This window comes from Protopterus annectens, chromosome 17.part0 (assembly GCF_019279795.1).
Source record: "Protopterus annectens isolate FY-2018-M chromosome 17.part0, PAN1.0, whole genome shotgun sequence".
NCBI classification, from domain to species: Eukaryota; Metazoa; Chordata; order Ceratodontiformes; family Protopteridae; genus Protopterus; species Protopterus annectens.
Genome location: NC_056751.1, coordinates 113,796,208 through 113,822,181, shown reverse-complemented (window position 1 = coordinate 113,822,181; position 25,974 = coordinate 113,796,208).

The following is a 25,974-nucleotide window of genomic DNA, read 5'->3' as shown; positions in this document are numbered from 1 at the left end:
CCAGGATATTTGTTCCACTAGTAGGAGTACAGACTAGCTGCTCTAGGGCATTTAGTTTACAAAGTAAAGGCATATTTGGTACTACATGTTAGTGGTTGTGTATGCCTCCCAATTAAAGGAGCAGTAGCTAAAATCGCCCATGATTATGGCATTGGACTGGATGTTGAGTGATCCTAGTAACTTCAGGTATGATGTATGGGTTTCCTTGTTCATTGTAGGGGACCTGTAGCTAGCAAAGATATGGTATTGGATTTTTCCATGGTTAGTTGGGCATGGAGTAGTTCAAGCATGTCATATTGTTTAACCAGCCGTGAGTTGTGCTTATCCTTTATGTAGATAGATACACCTCTACCTTTTGCTTTTACATGTTCAGTGTGTGTGTGTTCGGAACATATGAAAGACATTATAGCCATGCACTGCTGGAGTGTTTTCTGTGGTTTTGAGCCATGCTTCAGTAAATGCACAGACATCAGCATTCTCCAGGGTGAGGAGACCTACTAGGGAGTGCAGTTTCTTGTTGAGGCTCCTAGCATTGAGCAGTAACATCTTTAGCTTGTCCTGAGTAGCTCTTGTTATGTTGGAAGGTTTGTCTGTTACAAAAGACACTATGGGGTGGATAATGTTTTGGCCAATATCAAAAAGCCTAGAGGTGACAGGTGAAGACTACCCCTGGCAAGCAGTGTGGCCTGTCAACCATATCCTCCCAGGCTGACAAGTATTGGGTCCCTCTGGAATGACACCAGTAGCTAAACAAATTGTTAGAATTGATCATTCTTGGAGATGGTAGAATGCTGCTCAGTGCTAGGCTCATACCTGCCTGTGACACATATTCTGAGAGCTCAATCATGTCTCTCTTCATATGGTCCAAGGAGGTATATCTCAGGTCATTCGAGCCCACATGGACCATGACTGAGTCATACTGTTACTCAGGGATACGTGACCTGAAAGATTGCATGATCTGGTGGATCCTGACCCCTGGCAAGCAACTAAGTGCAACCTTCTTCTTATCCAGCCTGGTAAATGGGACTTCAGTGTGTATCATATTGGAGTCTCTTTTGACCAGAATATTGGGTCTTGAAGTGTATCACCTTATGGGCTTGGTAGTTAAGACACAATAAGATGTGGCTTTATGTGTTGTTATGAGAATTCTCTTATTTGTGTGCATGTGGAGTTTCTGAGGATTGCACCTGAGAGGCCTTTGAGGTTTAGGCAAGTTACATGTGAGCACCTCCGCATATGTGGGTCTATGTGTGTGGTCCTTTGTTGGTGTGGTGAGTGATGTGTGTGAGTCGCTGACAACCTGTTGGTCCACAGTGATTTGAGGGACACGTATGATGAATCGGTGCATATTTGGAACTGAATGAAGGAGAATGGGTGAGACTGTATCAAGGATGGTGTTCTCAAGTGTTGCTGGGAAATTGTAATAGCAGCTGGTATGTACTGCTCATTAAACATACATGATATATTATAATGTGTTTCATGGGGCAGAGGCTGTAGTTGAGCCTTTTTTTCCTGGTTGCAAGAGCTTATTTATACTTCTTCAAAATTGTTTGGAATTGTTAATGGATTTTTATATAAGAAACATAAAAGGTGGTGTTTTTAATACTTGAAAAGGTGTTTCTCAAGGTATACCACAGAATTGTTTAATGTAATTTTTTAGTTCTATGAAGTACCTCTTTCTGATATGATTGTCAGAGGTTTTAGTACATTACAGTTTCTTGCTTTTTCTTCCTGATGCAAATAATGGAAGGCAACTCTGATGCATCAACATGTGTACAATTATCTCTGCCTCCTGCAAGTTCTGGTAAAGAATGCATTTTTAGCATCCTGCCACAGTAGTTCATTAATAAGTTTACAAAGAATCAAGCAGTCTCATGTTATTTTCATTTTCAGAATAATTTCCTGAATGTTAACTACATTTTCTGAAAGCTTGCAGCTTTGTAGATTATTTAGAACGAAAATCATTTGTTTTGAAATAATCATAATTGTTTTAATGTGGATTTTAGTGTGGTGGTCTCTTAAGCAATGAAAAATAAAACTCCTACCAGAAAGTCATTTTCCATCGGCGGACAAAATGAGGATGAATGCAATGGGGTGACGCATTAGGAAAGAGATGTTTTGATGTTGTTAGTATTGCAGCTGCAATTTCTGAAGATATTTCCAGGAAGACAAATTATCACTGACTCGGAAAAAATGAGGCTTCAAATGCTTTAAAGCACTTTCTACTTCCTCATCCGAATCTAGTAATTAGAAATATGAGAAAATGATGTTTGAAGTAAACCTGTTTCAGGCAATAAGAAAAGATTTTTCTAATGTATGTTATTCCCAAAGGCTGACAAGTATTGGGTCCCTCTGGAATGACACCAGTAGCTAAACAAATTGTTAGAATTGATCATTCTTGGAGATGGTAGAATGCTGCTCAGTGCTAGGCTCATACCTGCCTGTAACACATATTCTGAGAGCTCAATCATGTCTCTCTTCATATGGTCCAAGGAGGTATATCTCAGGTCATTCGAGCCCACATGGACCATGACTGAGTCATACTGTTACTCAGGGATACGTGACCTGAAAGATTGCATGATCTGGTGGATCCTGACCCCTGGCAAGCAACTAAGTGCAACCTTCTTCTTATCCAGCCTGGTAAATGGGACTTCAGTGTGTATCATATTGGAGTCTCTTTTGACCAGAATATTGGGTCTTGAAGTGTATCACCTTATGGGCTTGGTAGTTAAGACACAATAAGATGTGGCTTTATGTGTTGTTATGAGAATTCTCTTATTTGTGTGCATGTGGAGTTTCTGAGGATTGCACCTGAGAGGCCTTTGAGGTTTAGGCAAGTTACATGTGAGCACCTCCGCATATGTGGGTCTATGTGTGTGGTCCTTTGTGGGTGTGGTGAGTGATGTGTGTGAGTCGCTGACAACCTGTTGGTCCACAGTGATTTGAGGGACACGTATGATGAATCGGTGCATATTTGGGACTGAATGAAGGAGAATGGGTGAGACTGTATCAAGGATGGTGTTCTCAAGTGTTGCTGGGAAATTGTAATAGCAGCTGGTATGTACTGCTCATTAAATGTACATGATATATTATAATGTGTTTCATGGGGCAGAGGCTGTAGTTGAGCCTTTTTTTCCTGGTTGCAAGAGCTTATTTATACTTCTTCAAAATTGTTTGGAATTGTTAATGGATTTTTATATAAGAAACATAAAAGGTGGTGTTTTTAATACTTGAAAAGGTGTTTCTCAAGGTATACCACAGAATTGTTTAATGTAATTTTTTAGTTCTATGAAGTACCTCTTTCTGATATGATTGTCAGAGGTTTTAGTACATTACAGTTTCTTGCTTTTTCTTCCTGATGCAAATAGTGGAAGGCAACTCTGATGCATCAACATGTGTACAATTATCTCTGCCTCCTGCAAGTTCTGGTAAAGAATGCATTTTTAGCATCCTGCCACAGTAGTTCATTAATAAGTTTACAAAGAATCAAGCAGTCTCATGTTATTTTCATTTTCAGAATAATTTCCTGAATGTTAACTACATTTTCTGAAAGCTTGCAGCTTTGTAGATTATTTAGAATGAAAATCATTTGTTTTGAAATAATCATAATTGTTTTAATGTGGATTTTAGTGTGGTGGTCTCTTAAGCAATGAAAAATAAAACTCCTACCAGAAAGTCATTTTCCATCGGCGGACAAAATGAGGATGAATGCAATGGGGTGACGCATTAGGAAAGAGATTTTTGATGTTGTTAGTATTGCAGCTGCAATTTCTGAAGATATTTCCAGGAAGACAAATTATCACTGACTCGGAAAAAATGAGGCTTCAATTTAAAGCACTTTCTACTTCCTCATCCGAATCTAGTAATTAGAAATATGAGAAAATGATGTTTGAAGTAAACCTGTTTCAGGCAATAAGAAAAGATTTTTCTAATGTATGTTATTCCCAAATTCTTGTATATAAAAGCAATGATTCAGAGTCTGAATTTTCTGGTCATCATACAGATGGTTTAACACCCCAGAATATATCAGCTTTATTAGTTTTTTTATATGAAATCTAAATATTTTATATGGGGAAGTCTGGAGATTTTTAAAGTATACAAAGCTGTTTTATAGTTCAATAATCTATGAATACCAGGCCTTTAATACAGTTGCATGACTACCTTTTACATGGCAACATGGCAACCCTTACAGAAATCATGTTTTTGTAGCCACGTCATTATGTATGGTTTTGGCACATATTATACTAGGTCTAAACAACAGGAAAATGTTTTAACTTCTACTAATCCAATTCAGGTATTATAAACTTAAAAGCAGCAATTTAGAAAGGGGATTATTGCTGCATACTTCTAAATCTGATTATAAAAATAAAAATTTCATGATGTCATTACTAAATAAATTATCAAGATCAGTATCATGGAAATTATATGATTGTATGTTTATGGTCAGTTACCAGACTGATGTAAATAAACAATTTAAATAAGAGAAAAGGATGAATTAAAATTCTCATTCTAAAATTATTAAAAATGCTGAATACTTGTGCACATGCAAAAAAAGGGCATCATATTATTTCTTTGTGAAGGTGAATGCAGCTTCAGTTGTAGAAAGGATGCAGGCTTGGCAAAGAGGATAATCATATACTGTGAATATTATAGCCAAAATCAGAACACTCCTTATTTCTATTTGGTTCTGAAGCAGGAATGCTAAGAATTTGGAAAGTTACTTATATATTTCTGCATAATACTCTTCTTATAGCAGTTAAGATATGTTTTCATTTTTATAAGGAAAAGAGATACAAATACATTTATACCTTCAAGGAGAAAGTTTTGGAAAGCCAGATGAACAAAATGCTCCAAAAGCCTCTGGGGGGGCACAAACTAAGGGGTAGATAACTTACAAACTGCTTTCTTGCTGATTAAGGATGAATTTTTCCAAACTACTCCTTCAGTATCGCCACACCTCAGTTGCAAGGACTCCTTTCTCCTGAATGCCTTATCTTTCCTTTCATTTGAATGCCTTTCTCAGCATGGGGTAGACTATCGCGTTTTCTAGACATCTAAAACAAAATTCTTTGGAGCAGTGGTTGTAATATTTATTTTCTAGCAGGTTACAAAAACAGATTTTCTGGGAAAACCTCACCTTAGCCTGTTCTTAGAACCTGATCAATAAAGCAAGTTATATCTTACTCAAGAGATTTCTCAAAGGAGTCATAAAGAACATGCCATCTGCTTTCAAGTCGAAGGAATTTTACTCAATGTTCTTTCTAGTTCCAAAGAAGAAGGGCATACTTTTTGATTCATTGTGGACCTCTCTCATACGAACAAACGCACAAGAGAAAGTAACTTTAAAATGTTGATGATTCCGTTCATTTTCTTCTTCTGTTATAATTGGGCCAGACTATATTTGTGGACTTGTAAAATGCATATTAATAAGTCCCTTTCCTTCAACCTCATTAAAGTGTTCTCAAGTTCCAAGTCTTGAAACAATGCTTTCAGTCTGCGGTTCTATTTAACGAATCTAGCAGAGACTCACAGGGTAGTCGAGAATTGGTTTCTTCCTATAAAACTGTCATTGCCTGTAAAGGAAGTGAACATTTTTTTCTAGAAGAATAGTTGTCATATTCAAGCACATTCCACTCAGCATTAATATAGAATTTCATGTCTGTAATTCCATTTCTTGAACTGAATATAGTCCCACTGCAGAGAAGGACCTTTCTATAATTTCAATGCTCAAACTTATAACCAATTGTCATTCAAGAAACATAACTGTTGTAAACCTATGTTAATATTTTCTTCTTCCCATGTAAATATTAAAATTATTTTTAAAGAAAAGTAATGACTGACATTCTTTACTGTAAAAGAAACAATGCCAGCAATACGTTTAACTAAGAGAACAAGACCCCTAGTGTGCTCCATGCATCCACTGACATTTTTTGATGCGCCCTTAATGGGTTAAAACATCCCTACAGCTACAGGTACATTCAGTATAACTTTCTAATCGCAGAAGAATGTTGAGGTACTTGTGTTTGAAAACTGTGGAAAATACCCTGAAACATTTTCTTGTTTGTGAACGGGGAGGTCCATTTTCTTCAGACAGAATCTTTTATGTAACCCTTTAAGCCAGACATTTCAATGACAAATTATCTCCTTTTTTAGTTCATAAATTAGATTTATTACAAATGCACAAAACAAACTTCCAACTTTGTTCACAACAAAAAACACAATTATGTAGAGTCAAAAAACTAATTACAAACTTTTGAGGATCTTAAGACAGAAGTGAAGAGCTTGAGTTTTGACAGTTTCAGACTGTCTTAATAGTTAGTTGTGTCTAGGTTTTTGTCCAATTTCATCTGTATTTGGGGACTGTTCAGTTGCATCTCTTGTGTTTTTGGACACATATGGATTTCAATGCAGTATAGAAGACGTTGATTATTGATGCAAAGGGAGTCATCTCTCATGACTCTTGGAAGAACATAAGCCTTAAAAATTTCATGTCTGATATTATAAAGGGAGCTAGAGAAAGCCTGGCACATGCTATGTGAACCAAATCTGTATTACAGGAAATGAAGACAGCAGAACCTATTTGAGTCTTTCTTAAAAAGATGGAGACAGTAGCTGGAGAGAAAGTGGACATGAAAAATTAGGTTACATACATTACAACTGAATCCTATTGCTGCAAATCCAGCCTCATCATACAGAAAGCACCAAACACCTCATACACCATCTCTTGCAATTATCAAAAATAGATATTGAGGTAAGAGAAGGAATTGTATAAAATGTGTGTGAAATATGCATGACATGCTAAGTAAGTAAATAAAAAAATACAACATTGTTCTGTTACTTAAGGCATGCTGTACTCTACTGGTCAGACATAACTAATAAATAAATAACTTTTTGCACGGTGAGATCACAAATAAATAAATAACTTTATACATGGACTATCTACTCCCGGATAAATACATAAATAAACAAATGACTTGATTAAAAAACAAGTACAACTTCTTTTTGTAGGGATCATAATATCTAACGGATCTGCACTGTGTTAAAAGAATAAAGTGCCGTACAGATACAAACGTTTCTACTATACCAATGAATCGCGCAATGTCTGTTGTTGCTATTCTCTTCTTTGTAGTGTAGGAGTCACTGCGCACTGCTGCCAGCTATGCTGTTTCTTGGTTGTTCTTCAGTGTTGGTATTAAAATCGTTTGAAACGAACACATATATGCTTTTCAACATTTTCCATGTGATAAGGCTAGATTCACCATAATAGGATTAAATCATAACGAGGAAGCTGACAAATTATGTTTTTTGATTTATGGTAATTAGATGCCCCTAACTCAAATTATCTTACTATTTCTCCTCACCCTACTAGCCTTCATCACCAGTTATCAAATCCACCTCCTTCAAATGCTTAGGACTTCAACCAATCCTCACAAAGAATATCAAAATAGAACCCAAACTCACCTTACTAAGTATGAACCTGAGAAGTATGTGCAATAAAATGCATGGCATACACGCCTGCCTTGCCACATACACTCCTGATGAAGTCATGGCTACTGAAACTGGTTAGAAATGACACAAAGGATAATGAGATTCCCCCCTCTGGATACAATATACTCAGGCATGACAGACAAAACAAGCATGCAGGTGGTGTAGCAATCATCTGTAAAAATCCCCTAACCATCACCTTACTTCCACAGGCAATACCCAAATTTAACAATATTGAACTTCTAATAACATTCCTAAAAATCAACAATAGGAAAAGGATATGTTTAACAGCAATTTATATACCACCATGGAATAACACGGCTACTGGTGAAAACGTCCTGTATTGGATATTCAAACAAATTAACCATGAAACTATAATACATGGAGACTTAAATATAGCCTGGCAACTCATAAATTCTACTACCCCCACTGAATCCATAAACGTATACAACTTCAAACAATTATTAACCACACCCACTAGAATCAATAAAACTTTAGGGAGACACTCAACATTAGACTGCATTCTTGCAAACAAACCAGACAAACTGGCAAAAGTAGGCTGCCTGTCAGATAGCATAAGTGACCACATACCAAAGTATGCCATTAGAAATCACCATAACCTAGATAAACATATTATCCATAATCAAATATGAAATACAACCAATTTCAGCAAAGATATTTTCACTGAAACTCTAAAGCAATACAACTGGAATGCACACCTCTCAACCTCTTAGCCCTAAAAATCTGGGCAAAGCCTGCCATAATGGGGGTACATATGCCCAAAATAGGGACAGATTTTAAGTATTGCTCTAATAATCTTAGAAAGTTGCTAGAATAATATTGTATGTAATAAAATGGATTTTCTAAAGGATATGAAGTCTGAAACTCAAATGTACAACATTATTTACTAATTTCTTTCCTCAGATCATCCCATTGATGTGCCAGAAATCCAAAAATGTTATGAGGAACAGACTGAAAATTTGAGGTAAAAATCTGGACATTCTGTGAAAATCTGGGCAGTTGAGAGGTATGCTGGAATGTATGTAGGACAATGCCGCTGGATACTGATACTGCTGTAGAACACTTCAATAATGCATTGTTACAGACCTTAAATAATCTAGCACCAGTATGTAATAAAAGAGTAAATTCAAACCCTGTACCATGGCTAACAAAAGAAACAAAAAAAACTCATGATAAAAAGGGATAAAGCCTGGAAGAACTGGTAAAAAATAGAACTCAAAATGCCTTCCAGCAATTTAGACATCTTAGAAACCTTGCAAAACTCCATGTCAAACATGACAAGCAAGCATACTAAACCAACCTACAAGACAAACAGCAGTACAATCCAAAACTTTTTTGGTAATCACTAAATAAACTTCTCCACCCTAGCAAGATCACCACTCCCTCTCCAGAAACAGACAATATGACAGACTCTGTCCCCACACAGTTTACGTCCTACTTTATACAATCAATATTATATCTCTTAGACACTAATAAATCTGAGCTCCTTCCTCTATGCCTGTCGAACCAAAACCAGCCACAGCTCTTCAGTTTTAGTCCAGTACCCACCTCACTCACAATGAAGTTGCTTCTTAAACTAAAAACTATTTCCATAGCTGTAGACCAACTACCATCAGACTACCTAAAACTGACTACAGAAGTCATAGCCTTCCCAATGTCCGTGCTAATTAATAGGTCCATAGGAAAAAGATATGTCCCATCATTGTGGAAAAATCCTACATCATACCACTGCACATAGGTGGCACCTCTGCAGAGTTTAATAACTACAGACTTATAGAGATTCTCTCCCCTCTCCAAAATATTAGAGAAATGCATCCATATGCAGCTGATGCAATACCTAACCTCAAACAACCTGCTCTCAGAAACACAACATGGCTTTAGGCCCCAGCACAGCACCACTACTGCTCTACTACATTTTACCAAAATAATAAACCAACATAGAAACAATGGTCTGCTTGTGTCCACCATGTTCTTAGACTTGTCAAAGGCATTTGATACTGTCTCACACCAGCAACTGCTCATTCAACCATCCTCAGTAGAACTTTAATATTCCTTGTCATGGTTTCTTAGTTACCTATCTGAAAGACAACAAGCCGTTAAATAGTAAATAACATACTCACCCTTTCAACCAGTTACTACAGGTGTCCTTCAGGGCTGTGTCCTGGGTCCTCTCATATTTAATATACTTATTAATAACATCTACACCTTCACTCACCATGCTAGTTTAGCTCAGTATGCAGATGACTCACCATTACTATGTGCAGCCTCAACAATAAATAAGCTCCAAGACATTACCCAAAAACCCTTCTCCTCTGTAGAAATCTGTCTCAAAGAACCAAACCTCCTACTCAACACCAAGAAAATTAAATTAGTGGTTTATATCTCAAAAAATTGCCAGAATCAAAAGCAATCTTTTAGCTTAAAGTCAACAAATAATACTGTCATTGAAACTATAAATTACAGTAAACTTCTAAGCATTATAATAGATGACAATCTCATATATGGCCATCATATACTGCACACCATTAAACTTACAAAAAACTAGGCTCCCTTTATAGGATCAATAGATTTCTTACAGATACTGCAAGAAAAAGTCTAGCCACCACCTTCTTATTGCCAACTCTTTTATACGCTACTCCTATCCTAACAAACTTAAACAATAGCCAGATTAAAAACTTAGCTAAATTTGACACCGATCTCCCTCATAGGACCCACCATTGTCATAGCTTAAAGTAATTAAACTGAGTTGGACCACACAAGTATCTAACATATTCACAACTAACTACAGCAAACAAACTCATTCATCATCCAGAAAAATGCTCTGAACTACAAAAACGTATTAGTACCGTACTGTCCAACAAGAGACCACTGTTCTAGTAACAAATTCTTACTACTCACAAATAAGTCAAATATTTTTGCAGGTGACTTGCTCTACTTCTAGTATGTTGCTAAAAACTGGAATAGCATCCCCATACAAATAAAACTCTCGAACAAACTCTATAGTTTTCAACCACTGCTTAAACAACATCTTAACCAGTCCTGGTCCTGAACATGCTCCTCACCAGTGTAAGACTTTGTGCTCACTGTACAATACTCTCCAAATACTATCCTTAAATGTAAATAGAAATGTAACTATTCTGTGTTTAACTGGAACATAGTATAATGCAATATAAGCAAATGGAGCTTTTCTCCTTGGCCCTCCACTGAAAATGAGTATTACCCCGTTGGACTTTCCCCGTAAACAAAGATAAATAAATAAATAAAGTTTTAGAACAATTAAGAGAAGATAAGAGAATGATTTCTCTTTCTTGGCCTATGTTTACAATGAAATATGTAGCAAGGCAAGGAGATGTTTCCTTTTTTTTTTTTTTTAAGGATAAAAGGGAGTGGGTATTTCATTTGAGGGATAGAAGACAAGGCGTTAAATCTCCATGGTAGTTGATCAGTAATATTTGCAGTAAACGAATCATCTCTAAGAAAGAATTTGTCATGTAGTTTGTCTGTCCATAGGTGGGACTATTAAATTGGTCATGCAGTTTCTCTAGAGGTGGGAGTATTGAATCAGTCATGCAGTTTCTCTACAGGTGATGGAATCTGAAGTTTTTTACTGGATAATAAAGTCATGTGTTGTATATAAAGCTCCATTTTTAAATCATGTGTTAAATGCTTTGAGAAAGGGTTCTTCCTGACAGCTTTGCTGCTAAACTTGTGCTTTAATATTACAAACTGATCTTTAGTTTTTCCATTGGGATTTTGTTTTATAGTTGCTGTTGTAGTTGAAATCGTTGATCTAAGCTACTTGGTTCTTGCCTTTAACGTTTGGTCTTAGCATTAATTATAAACCCAGATTTCACAGAACATTTGGAAGAGAGGGTTCATGTAGTGCTGTGTCAATAGCACAACATGGATCACACCTACCTCTGGTGTTGGAAGGCCGTGGGTTCTGTTCCCACTCCAAGTGATTGAATGCCTGATACTACAGAGCAGTATTAGAGGTGTGCTGCACTCCTGAGTGTGTCATTCCTTCGATGAGATGTTAAACTGAGGGCCCAACTGCTTGACTTGGTAGTATCTCAGGTAGGTGTAAAAGATATGTCACCATCTGTCAAAAAGAGTAAGAGGGGGAGGTTCCTCAATGCCATGACCATATTTCCCCTAGAAGTAGAAAATACCAGTTTGGGTCTCTCAGAAAAGAGACAACTAGCATAGTGGGACAAATCCAATCAATAAATAAAAATAAATAAATGTCCCCCAGATATGTGAGCAGGTCATGTGGATTCCAAGTTTCTGCCTGAAAATGTTATGCAATTATTTTTGTACACCTTAGCAACTGAATTGTATCTCTCTCTCTCTCTCTCTCTCTCTCTCTATATATATATATATATATATATATACATTTACATACACACACATGGATAGATAGATAGATAGATAGATAGATAGATAGATAGATAGATAGATAGATAGATAGATAGATAGATAGATAGATATAAGGGTGTGTACAGTAACTGTTGGCATTGTCAGCTGAACACACCCAACAATATTTTCTGGGAATGTACTGAACAGTATAAATGTAGTCTATGACTATGATAAGTGAGTAGAAAGACAATTTTTAGCACCAGAGATTTTTGATAAGTTTCTCAAGTAAAGAGTGGGGGAAGAAATAGCCAGGGAATTGTTATGGTTAGGCTTGTATAGGCCCTAGGGCCGATAGCCCAGTACCAACCTATGAACCTCAAATGTTACAGCTTAGGCTAAGTATGGCAAAAAGTTTATTTATCAGCTTTAATAATAAATAAAAAGTCTTTCACTAAGAAAAAGAAAATTATCTATGTTTACCCTCAGTATACCACTTGTAATAAGAAAAATATAGTATTTCAAAATTTGTAAACATTGTCCTTTGAAAAGAGAATCTATTGACTCCTGCTACTGAGAAATCAATGCTTTCAAAAGAAAATGACAGGCCTTGTAAAAATTTACAAACCCTATTTTTCTCCAGGTTGCATCAGTTTAGAGGGGTTCAGGGAGCACAGCTCCTGCATAAAGGTTGGAGGGAGGTCAGTATTCCCAGGAAAATTATTTTTTCATTTAATTTTTTTTTTTTTTTGTTCAAGCAGGCAGGCATCGTGAATTATCCTTTGCTTGTCGTCTCTTCAGTGTATTGTTCAGTGCCTTATGAAATGCTGCACAAACTAGGACCTACCTTCTTTAAGATATCCTAAACACCTTACTTCTGCTTCACTGCATTCATTAATGTCAAAAGGCACAATTCCCTTAGTCTTCAACAGCATACTTATTCTTCTAAAACAAAAATTGAGCAGAGCCTATCTCTCTCTCTCTCTATATATATGTATATATATATATATATATATATATATATATATATATATATATATATATATATATATATAACTTTCTTTTAACCTCTCTCCACGGGATGATATCCTTACCATAAAGACATGAAAGACATGTCCATATTCACACTTTAAACTACACCTGTTTCCTCCTGTTGTTGTAAAGCTTCCAAATTAAGTTTCCAGGATCCCTTCTCTTTTTCTCAAGCTTGAGAATTTTATCAACCTTCTTCTATCATTTTGTGAATTGAAAGAGAAAACTGAGTTTGTTTTACCCTCTTAAGCATCTGTATATGAGAATAGAAAATTGCAGTATTTACTATGTAGTTTCCATAAATAATGTGGACCCAATCAGAGCCAGAAAAAGCTCCTAAATTTGTAATCTCCAAAGCCTTTTTGATTAACTTTCATTCAGTGCCCTCCTAATCCCCTAATTTGAATAATGCAGTTAAAATCTCCATAAAAATAAAAAAGGACTTGCCTTATATAAGAAAGGACAATAGAATTAATGCTGCTACTACTTTCTGCATCATAAAAATTTAAAACTGTAACATGGTAGTATTTTACAACCTCAGCATAAAAAACTTCCCCAATCATTTGTCAGCACATTTATACTTCCTAACCTGTTCAATCTAATACAGTTACCCTGATGCACATGTTATAAACCCACACCTTAAATGTTTCTTATATTTTATTTCACGGTGCTTCTTTTCTTGCCATTAAATTGTTACATTTGTTCCAGTAATATCATGCAGGGATTGTTTTAGGTTATAAAGAATTCTCCATTATTTGTGGTGAGTTCCTTAAATAATTATTATTTTAAGTACTCATTTATTGCAGGGCCATTTCATATATCAAATACCCTTACATCTGAGTAAGAAAATTGCATTTATTGGTACATTTCTTCTTATTTACAGCCTTTGCTATTTTACAAGACCCAGAGAAATCTGAATATATTCTTAATATTGGTAATAAAATTGTTACACCACTGTGGATAAAACTTCAGATTTACTTCCTATTATTGCAATGTTTGCTTTTTGGATCCTCTTAAAACCATTTGATCATAAGCATTCTTTTTATTTCCACAAGTCATAAAAATGAGTTTCATGTAAGAATCTGTGAAAGAGAATGGCAGTCCTGGTATCACAGATGAATCTGGCATCTCCTACTGCATTCTGGGAATATATATATATCACATTAAAGATATAACGTTGAACACTCTGATCATTTCTTTTCCATCAGTTGCCAAAAATAAGTCAACATTCTAAAGATATTGCTTTCAAATGTGACCTACCTCACCATGTAACTGACATTTCTCCACATTTGGATAATTCTTAATATGTCTATTTATCACAAAATATTAACAGTTCATTAAGAGAATTCCTGCTTTAATACTGGATAGTAAAAATGCTACCAGATAGTTTTACATAAAATACTACTCCTTTAGGCCAATCAAGATGAATGACAAAGAGGTAGTAGAGTCTTCTCTTTGTCTCAGGTACATATACCTCCCGTTCCCATACTCCTCCATAATATTCCAATAAAATCTACCACAATTCAAATGCAGAAAGAATACTTAAGCAATAATCCATGACGGTGCGTGGGTATATCAAGATGTACCCACAGCTGGTGTGGTTTGTTCACTAAGGCAAAGGAGTAGATTATTGTGTCTATAAAATAACATTAATTAAGAAATTAATTATTTACCTTTCTTAAACAATGTGATTGCATAACAGAAGTCCGTTGTTCTTCCAGCTCCTGTTTTGAAAGCTGACGTACTGTGCATGCATATGGTATGCCCACATACTTGCACAGTACATCAGTTTAATACAAGGTGCAGAGTGGGGAAGACAGGGACTCCATGGCACTCTCTGTGTAATATATATATATTTTTTTTACTTGTTGTCAGGTTACATTCCAGCGTGAAGTTATGAGAAGGGAAATGTTTGTGTACTTTAAAAGAACAGGAAGGACAGCAGAAATAGGAGGAAAATCAGAGACGTTCTGCAAATGTGTGGACAGTTGCCAGGTAAAAAGCTTCAGGTTTTCCTCATTTTTTAGAATCCCTCATAAAATATGTTAAGAGTAGATAATGAAGCAGATATCAAAGGTAAGTCTGACCACTCAAGAATACTTGAATGGCCGGACTTGTTTCTGTTGTTATATGCTTGATTTACAACAGGCAAGCTGGTTGAGCTGTCTAATTAGAGTGCATGTATTTGAACAGCAATTAGCCATTATTGTATAATTTATATTTAAATCACAATCAATTAGTTATATCTCTATCATCCCTCTTTTCTATCCAAAATGTAATCTATGCAATTTTAATTGGATTCATAATGGCTAAATCAACTTCCATTTTCCATATTCCTTTATCTATAATACACCAGTTTTGGCACCAGAAGTAATTTACACCTCTTGTAAGGTTAAAGCTAATATCTTATGCATTAATGCCCTAATGCAATTCACTGCTTAAATGTCTCATACTGTGAATACTGTTGGTATTGTTATGAGACAGCAATAAGAATTTGTCTTGTTTGAAAAGTGCCCACTTTTGTATCATAATAGACGTGACAAATCTTCAAAAATTGCAGGAAGTGCTCCTGTAGGTTGAGGCTTTGCAAACTGAAGTGAACATACTTTGTTAGGCTCCTCTGGCAATGCATGATGTTTTTTCCTCGGGCTTCTACCCTTCAAAGTTATCCAAATACTGCAGTTTATCAGTGTTTGGAAAAGTAGTGTGCCAGAATATCTGGAGTACTTCATTAGACTGTTTAGTGTCTGGTGTCACCAACTGTTAAAAAGATAGGCAGCTGACTTTCTCCTTTCAAGCTACCACTAAAAACAGTAGCAACCTAAAAATGGTCAGAAATAATACCCCATCAATTATTTAGTAAAAAGCCCATACTTTTATAGCCTAGGTTACATCACTGTTATCTCTTTTGCTCTGTTAAAAGCTGCAGTTGCTACTGCTTTCATCTCTATGGCTGCCATATTACTTGCAACAGGACAATCATTTTCCTGCTTCCACTTTCTCTTTCCCTGATGATCTGCCCGAGATTTGTCAACTCTGTTCTAAGTACCATTAGATCATATCTGAGAAGAGCTATCCTGTATAATTATACTTATTGAGTTATCTAATAAATAAACAAATGATTAAATAGTTGCTTCCACTCTTGACCCAGCTCTGTGGAACTGAACAGGCAATCCTTCACAGACTGCAACAGCCAAAAAAATTTGGTAGACCCCTGGTTACACAACACTGACTCAAATCAGTTCAGTGACTGTCTTTAGACACAACCATGAAATAGAGGAACCATCCTTTAAGACATTAGTCAAGTTACAACATAGACTGTTACTACTAACACCAAGTAGTAGAATAGGGGGCTTTGCATACCACCTTTCTGCTTTTGCAAAACCTTAAGCCATTCTCACTTCCTATTACATAGACACTTACACATACATTATTTGTCTCCTCTTATATATATATATATATATATATATATATATATATATATATATATATATGTGTATATATGTGTGTGTGTGTGTGTGTGTGTGCGTGTGCGTGTGTGTATGTGCATCACTTCTTTCCTGCTTGCATTCCTTTTGTTGGTTTCTTTTCCTGTTTGCTCCTAGAAGTACCACAAAACAACCAAGTAGACCAGCAAGAGCAAACGTGGAGGTAAATAGTAATCTTTTATTGAATACAGACCGGTTTCGGCAAATGTTGCCTTCTTCAGTGTAGGACAAAACAACAGAGTCCCATCCATCAAACATTAAATAGAAATTGTCAGCCAATAAGCCAACAGAAGTCATAAATATTAATGATGTAATAAGATGTAGCCATAGCCCAGAAAATTTTATTGTTTAAAATGGCTAAATCCTAACTAATAATATACATTGCTGAAGCATAGAGTAACAAAGTAACCTTCAAAAAACCCTTGAATTGCCCAAAACCAACCAATACAAAAAATGACAATAAACATATTTTCCAGAAATGAATATATGTTTAAAGGGAAATACATAAAAAAATACATAGAATGTGTGGTGCCCCAAAAACCAATCTATGTATTATTTTTACATTGTATATAACACAATCAGCCATCAGACATCCAAGATAGAGAAAACACTATAGTTTGTTAACCAAAGTTCATGATCATAATACATGACAATATGATATGCAAACCCTCCATATCATGATTAACCATTGTACCTATGGTGCCTGAAAGTGTGATTATACACTCAGCAGTATTAAGCTAGTCATCCACTCTGCCTAAGTTACCTATAGACAAATTAAATATGGCACATAAGTATTTTTTTATGTATTTCCCTTTAAACATATATTCATTTCTGGAAAATATGTTTATTGAAACCGGTCTGTATTCAATAAAGGATTACTATTTACCTCCATGTTTGCTCTTGCTGGTCTACTTGGTTGTTTTGTGGCATTTGGTTTGGACCGTGCATCTCCCCCGTGCATAGAACTTGGTTGGTTTGCTCCTAGAAGTAGCCTATACCACTGATAAACACATCTGCATGTGCTCACACACTCACACACACACACACACACACACACACACACACACACACACACACACACGATTTTTTCTCTTTTTCATCTTTCTGATGCTTCTTTTCTTCTTATGCGTGTAATTTTGCAAGAAGCTAACTCACCCCTGTGAACATTAAAACAACATTATCTTCTTCTTCTGTTGTTCTTTACTTCTATCACTTCTGTTCACTCTCTTGGTGATCTGCCTGCTGCAACAATGAAATAAACATGTTCTAAGACAAGAAGATTATGCTTTGCCTCATTACATGTGGTGGTCCTTTCTTCATATGCTGCCTCATTACCTGATCGATGTGTATTGACTTGAAGACTCCCTTCATTACAAACCACATGCTTCTTTTGTATAGCATCATATTACATCTGTGTGATTTGACCTCCTGTGGATCCCTAGTGTTTGCTTGAAAACTGACTAGAGAGTTGACGCACTTGTCTGACCCTGCTCTTTTCTTGTCTTCTTTGAAGCTGGCAGCTTTAAACTTCATGACATGAAGCTACAAGGTGGAAGAACCACTTACATTTTAGATGGTCACATATATGACCATAAGTGCTAAATATTTTCAAGCAGAAACAATTTATTAAACAAGCAAGCTTTTGTTTTTTGAACAGTTACGGGCTTATTTATTTGTGGAATAGCATCTGTAGTCTTTTAGTTTCAGAAAACTTTGTCTAAGTTGTCTTTTTTTATTATTAACAATTAATTAGGATACCAAGTAACTATATCTAAAGTCTGAATTTAGTTTAAGGAGAGTCAGGGTACTTACAATACAGCTGTGGCTCACAAAACTGTATTTTAAGATTTGTTTTCATTTCATGAAAGGTCTTATTTACTGACAAAATGTTTTCCTAAACATGGTAATATTCTTATCCTGTGATGTGTATGCAAACCTTAGCTAAGATGCAAAGTTGTGTCTGTTCAGTGCACTTCTATTTTACACCTATATCCATTCACAATATCATGATTTCGGTTGGAGTTGGCTTCCTAAATAAATCACTTATCAGTTAACATTCAGGTAGTATATCAAAGACTAAGAGATGAGAAATAAAACTCAGTGATAGTGTTTGTCTATGATTTACAGCAGTGGTGTAATTTATTGTTGTTCATCATTTCTCATACACATTTTACTAATATCTTTTAAGCTGAGTTACATAATATTGAGGGGTAAATATGCAAAATATTTTCTGGGAAGGCAAAGAAATACACTACCATAGGCAATGTGGAATACCTTCCATTGGAGAATGTTTTATTTGCTTGCTTGTTAGAAACTATGAAGCTATGAAATGTTTTGATGCTTGCATTAATATTACCTCAATCAAGTGACTTATAAATGATTGCATGGTATCAGCTGAAGACTTGTGTGATGCTGGAGGAATCTGTCACCAATACTTGCAGTGTAACTTGAATATCTTCAGAGATATTGAGCTTTATAAATGTTTTAGTTGTACGTATGATCATTATTTTCAATTTCTCTAAGTATCTCTGAACAAATAGCCAGAAAAGGCTTGTTTGTAGTCGTCAGTACAATTTTCATCATGTGGGCAATCCATTATGAGCAGTTGCTGAAAAATATAAGTTTAGAATTTTCTGGAATATAACGTATTAATGTATTATTTTACAAAGTTGATGTAGAGACTTGGAATGCATTGACTATCGTTACTATAAAGAAACTGCTGAGCAGTGTTGCCGTTTGCACTTTTTAAAACCATTTACAGTTCAGTAAATATATGTGACTTATGTAGTGGCATATGATTTTCATAAATGATTCAGGATTCTATGGATGTCAACTGCTAGGTTTGTAACTTTCCACAGCTCATGGACATGAATGAACATGTCATAATTATGCCTCACAAGATATTATTTTTTGGTTTTAAAATTTTTATTGCTGCAGCAGTCATTCAGGATTAAATACAATCATTTTTTGTTTCAAAATGTTTATTGCTGCAGCGATCAATCAGGAATAAATACCATGTGAGTCAGAAGCTCATACCAGACCCTCAGTATGCCCTTATCTTATTTTAACTGCATAGCATAACAAGGAACTTTTGTCTCTGTTGTACATTAAGAAGTCTGCTGCAGTTTCAAACTCCATGTTCTGTCCTATAATGACTCCAAGCAGTGATATAATCTGCAGTCAGTTGGAGATTTAATATCTTGTGTAAACTGTAAAGGATTCTTTGTTCTGTTTAACAACTGCTGAAATGCTTACTTGATCAAAGAAAAGAGTTCATCATTATTCCTGAAATGGTGTTGCTATGTATCACCTAGAGTAGATAAGATGTCAGACCAAAAACAAGGATATAAAAGGATAGTGGCCAAAAAACTCATGCATTTAATAGGGATTACTGTAAAAAATAAATTAACACTATTCATTAAGTAAGTATTAAAATTCTGTATAGTTTTTAGTCAGCTTCAATGACTGTGGAATGGCTTACAGTTTTTTTAACCCCCTCTTCCCATCAAGACAGGATACCTGCCAGAGGGATCTATTACCTTCATCCAGTCATGCCATTCAATCCACAGTAAAAAAAAATAAGACATCCAGAAGCTAGATGGCAGCTGGGGAATTCCTGTCTGGAGAGCTCTAGTAGCTCATTCACTCCTTAAGCAGCAAAAGTCAGGGAAGTAGGGAGGTGAGCCAGCTTGCAGGTCCTGCAAAGGGTGCTACCCATCCCTCCCCATAGACTGCTCATGGACTCACTATAGTTGCCTGGTTATGAGAAGAGGCATGCATGTTTCTATACACACACACACACACACACACACACACACACACACACACACACACACACACACACAATCTCTTATGCCCATGGTCATTACGGAAATCCATGCCACACACAGTGTAGACTAGCTCAGCTACTACAAGTGAAAGATACAGCTACACACCTGTAGATGTCATTAATGCCATGGGCCTAGTAGCCTTCTTCCCACCTAGAATGTGGGAATGAGCTGGTATCAGCTACTCAAGCTCATCCTCCCCCAAACCACTCCCTCAGATGCCTGTGTTGCTAATCAAATATGAATTGTCTGGGCTATAATCAGGGCTTCATTCTTGTATACCATGGGGGTGGTCTTGTTTCCAACTTCTGTTTAAATGCTGTTCGCTACAACTTTGTTTCCAGTTTCAAACACTAAAAAAGACATTGAAAATGCTCAAATGGTCCTTCATTATTCATATGTCCCCTTATTTTACACACACACACACACACACACACACACACACACACACACACACACACACACACACACACACACACACACACACACACACACATGCACTAGAGAACACTCACACACGTGTACTGTGATACAGCAGGCTTTCTCTGTCAGTTTCAATAACTTCTGCAGTAACCTGGATTTGAATCTCTGGTATGTAGATATGTGTCAGGCTTTCTGTCTCTGGCCATGTCCCACTACACTTTGCATATGTTTGTATTTATTTTCTTAAATCAGGGTGATTTATCTTGGCCAATTGTGTGTTTATGACAAACCATTCTACCACTATCTCCCCAAAATTCCTTTCTTGCCATGGTAACCAGTGTTGATGCTTTGGAACAATTGTACAGTGTCACTTTTTTGCATATGCTGTAACCCATTCCTTATTCTTTAAATGCTTTTTACTCATTAAAGGCCTCTCACTATTTCCTTCTTGTGTTATCCATATCGGGATTGCAAAATGGGAGAAAAATCTTCTGCATACAGACTTTCCTTTTATATTGTAGAAATAATTATTCTGGCTTTGTGTTGTAGGCCTGAGGACAAAAATATACTTGAGACAGGACCATTAATACATGCAGGGCATGTTCTGCCTAGTTCTTCATATACACTGTCCTGTGGTTTACTTCACTGGTGCTCATGTGGTTGTAAACACAATAGCAGCTTATCATTCAAAACTTTTAAAATAACTTCTTCCCATGCTGTCATTAACTCCAAATTTCTCAAACATGGATATGAGTCATAAATATGTTTTCTTTATTTTACATAGCCCTTGGAGTTCTGCACCCCCCCCCCTTTAGAACTTTTATATGTTATATGTTATGTACCAACCTATTGTGTTTAATATGAACAGAGAAGTACTTTTAAATGGACTACTTATCAATTGAGATATTTTTGTAATTATTGCATAGAGTTTTCTTCTTTTATTCAATTTGTTCTTTGATATATTTATCTGTCTGGATTGTTGATTTGTTTCATTCTGTCAGAATGGGCTAATAAAATGTGTTTTGACAAAAAACAAATAATTGAAGAAGTGAGCACATGCAATCTGAACCTAAAATAAAAATAAAGCTCTGCCCATGTAAAGGTGACATACTGTCAGCCTAACATATACCTGAATGCTTTAGAGTTACATCCAGTGCATTGCATTATGGTTAAGTATGGCTACAAATGGAGTACACATTTCTGTGAAATCTGTAAAACTATTCAAATGCAATAAGTAAATCATCATAAGCTTCTAGTTCTAATCATTAAACATCAGTGTTTTAAACAGTTTCATATTTTATGCCTTTTGTTCTCCAGATGTTTGGGGTTTTAATACTGCAAAAGGAATGGACCTAATTCCTGTGTCAAGGCATAGTTAATATTCTGGAAATCAGCATTGCTTCATTCTTTGATGTTTGCTTATTAACCCAAAAATTGCCTCCTTCTGTGGCTCAAATGGAGTTACCTGTATTAGCGTACTTTCAAATTCGTTCTATCCACCCTAGTGCCCCTATTACAGCTAGAACCATCCTGATGTGCTTTTTTCACATCGCTCTAGTTTCATCTTGAATGTCCTGATCTTTTGTTATATTTTGGTCTCCCAGTAAGCAGGAAACTGTTGGCACTAGACTTAGCTATTTCACTTATTAATGCTTTTGCCTTTTTCTTCAACTATAATATCTGTCTGTCAGTCTTGCTTAATTCTGGGTACTGGGTGGTTACTAATTGATCATCACGTCATTTTTGGTAATTCTTTGTATCTCATCTCAGCTATTTGCACATTAAAATGTTTGTAAAGTCTCCAGTGTACCATTCATACCACAATATACAACCTTCTCTAGTTCTGTGCTGTAGAACACCTACCGTTGTCTGTACTTCCCACTCTTTCTCTATCTTATGTGAGCCAAAACATATGCAATCCATTACACTGAGTGACCATTATTAACCTTGTATCTCCTGGTTTAAGTTAACCTCTCCTTGGCCATTCATTTATCAAATCTTGATCAACATATGGTTCCAGACATTCTCTATATTTACTATTATAATTGTATTTCACTTTCTCTTTCATTTTCTTCTGGTTATGATCTTTATATTGTTTCTTTGCTTTTAGCACTTTCTGTTGCTACCAGTTTTGAGACTGCTTCAGTCAAAAAATGTTTCATTGACATACCTTTACTGGAAAATCATTAAATATAAGGCCCATATATCGTATACATAATGAACAAGTTGATTTAAAATTCACACTGAACTTTTGCTGGGGGGAACTGATCCAATTACACTTAATGTAACTGATATATAATAAGACTCCTTGCTGTAATTTTCTAGAACCTGTTACAGGTACTGATACATTTAATTTAAAATGGAGGCAGTGTTCTGTACCCTATAAAGACAACTAGTCTGATTGTCAATTGTTACCAAATAGTCAAACCTAAAAGAAAGGGACAGAAAGGTTATTCAGTATTTAAGATTTATTTTAGTTTACTCATTCATGTTTTGTTGAGCAGCATTTGACTTATTACACTCATGGTTAAATGTCAGGGGAAACCCAAGGTGGTAGCCATATTGACTACAGGAACTTTGGACAAAGAACCATTTTAAATTCAGTAACCACTTAAAATGCCAAGACTTCTTAGTGTGAGAACTGGAACATCAAGACTGAATGACTGAAAATGCATTCCTACATACATTAAGTCTGAGATTGTCTTTGTTAGAATGTTCCCTTTTCTCCAAGGTATGACAGTCTCAGAGTTGGTATATAGAAGTTTGAGGGAGGCTTGCCCTCTCACTGGAGGAGTGCAGGAGAGCATTCCTCCCCAGCAAAATCAAGTTTAGAGGAATAAAATTATGTTCAGCATTTACTGTTCTGTGTTTTCAGTCTTGGATGGATGTTATAGTGGGGGAGGATACAGTGAAATATTATGATAAAAAATAGGATAATAATATGGGTATTGAAAGAATCATAAAGAAGATGTGCATAATGAGCATGGTAAAGTGTTAGGGTTTTGTGTATTGTGTTATATTGCACATGACTATATACAGGGGAAGTTGGAATGGTGAAATAATTTAACTTTAAAAATAGTGTAATTAATAGAATTTGGAATGATAAGATCATACAACTCCTCTTAAATAATCCAGTCTAATAGCTCTAGAGTTCATTCCTGGGAATGCACTCCTTGTCATGCACTGCCACAGTGAATCTCAAAACATTAATGAGGAAAGATTACTCTGTTTCTGTAGATGATTTTCACTGCATTGGAAATCATAGACATCATAGAACATGCAAGGTAACTGGGCCATGTTGTGATTTACAGCTTGCCAATACCCACCTTTAGACCTCCCCTCAATTTTAAAAGGTGTACTAGGCCAGTCATGCTGGGAGTAAATTTGTGAATACCCATCCAACTCTCTAACTCCTTTTTAAAGGAAAATAGTGCATCACATTACTTGTCCCAGAGTGAAAGTTGGTTCCAGAAAGGAGTGGGTTAAGTCACTCGTGATGAATCTGTCTCTTTACCATTATTTGTTTATTAGCTGAAGCAGGTTCAGAATTCCGTTCCCAGTGTGTGAGAAATAAGAGGTCATAGACTGCTGAAATCCTATCATTCTGAAAAGCAAGGCACAGACAACTCCTTAGGAGTCTATAGGACACTGAATTCAAGGAAAGAGACTCCAGCCTCTCCTGGTAGTTCAAGTCTATTAGGCCCATGATATTTACTGTTAGGAACCTCTAGGGTCTCTCCAACAGCTTAATGTATCTAGGAATATACATCCCAAAAGGAACATTGTATTCTATGGGCCTGATCAGCTCAGAATACAGAGGGGTAAGATCTTATTTCGATCTTGAGGAGATACTCTTTGCAATCAGCTGCACTAAATACAAGGATTTCCTAACCACTGTTGAAACAGGATAATCAAAGGAAAAGAAATTATCTACCTATGTTCCAAGGTCTCTCATAACATCTTCATTTTAGAAAAGGGTGTTGTCTATACTATAAGATTGGTTGATGGACAGTTTGACAAATGTGACAACATTGCACTTCTTAACATTTATTTTTAACCCATTTTCTGTGCAACAGTTATAGACGTATGTAAGTTCAAGCTGTAGCATCTGGATGTCAGAAGGGAATTTGAGGATGAAACTAGCTTTACGAGTCCTAAACTTGGTTAACCAGAGATCCATGTTTTTAATTTAGAGATCAAAGACATTTATGCCTAATAGTATCAGTCCTAATTCAGATACCTGGGGGACTCAACTTGCTTTTTTCATGTTCTCTGAGGAAACACCATCCCCTCTCACTGTGTCGGTTCTGTTTTTCCACCAGTTTGCTATCATTTAACTATGTAGGGAACAGCATGAAGTACATCTAACTTGCTAATTATATTTAGCATATGATTTGGTGTCAAGTGTTTTGTCCAGGTCAAAATGTGCAGTATGGGCAGCAAAGAGGCCAATTATAACCTCTTAAGTGACAGCATAAATAACTTCATAGCCCCTCCCCCCTCTGATAGAACAGATACCTATGCTGAGTTATACAACAATGCCTTATACAAACACCTGTACAATTGCATCAACTCTGCTGTACCTGATAGAACCAAAGCAAGATCTTCAAAGAAAAAAAACCTGCCTGGTGGACAACTGCCATTAATAGGCTATACAACAGGAGAAAGACATTGCTGTCTAAGAGTAGGAAGGAACGGTCTCAAACTGGAAACACTCCTTCCTCAACTTAAACAAGCAAATAAGACTCCTACTGAAATCCTCCAAAGCTAACTATGAATCCAAATTAGCTTCCCTAACTAACGATAACCACAAGGCATTCTTTATTTACATCCGTAACCTCAAAGGTAAGGCCCAGATTTGTGCTTAACTCATAATTAATTGTACTACATATACAGAACCTGTGGATATAGCAAACCTGCTGGCTGACAGATTCAGTGAAAACATCACTCCCCTGTCCTCACCACATATACCCAAAGCATCCATAACACCTGTTTCCCACCTAGTATCTCTGAGGAGCACGTCTCGCTTTTCAGTCACAGCCTAAGCACTGGCTTCATCCCAGTGGAATGAAAAACAGCTACCATCATCCCTTTGCACACTGGGGGTGTATTTATGGATCCCAGGAACTATGAACCCATTAGCCTGACCAGTCTTATCTGCAAAGCCATGGAATTAATCATCATGGGCCTTATTAACAAAGATATAGGAAATCTCCAAATGCTTGACCCCACCCAGTTTGGCTTTGTCAAAGGGAGATCATGCCTGTTAAACTTGGTGGACTTGTTTGAGACAGTCACCAAAGCCCTAGACGAGGGTAAATCTGTGCATACAGCCTACCTAG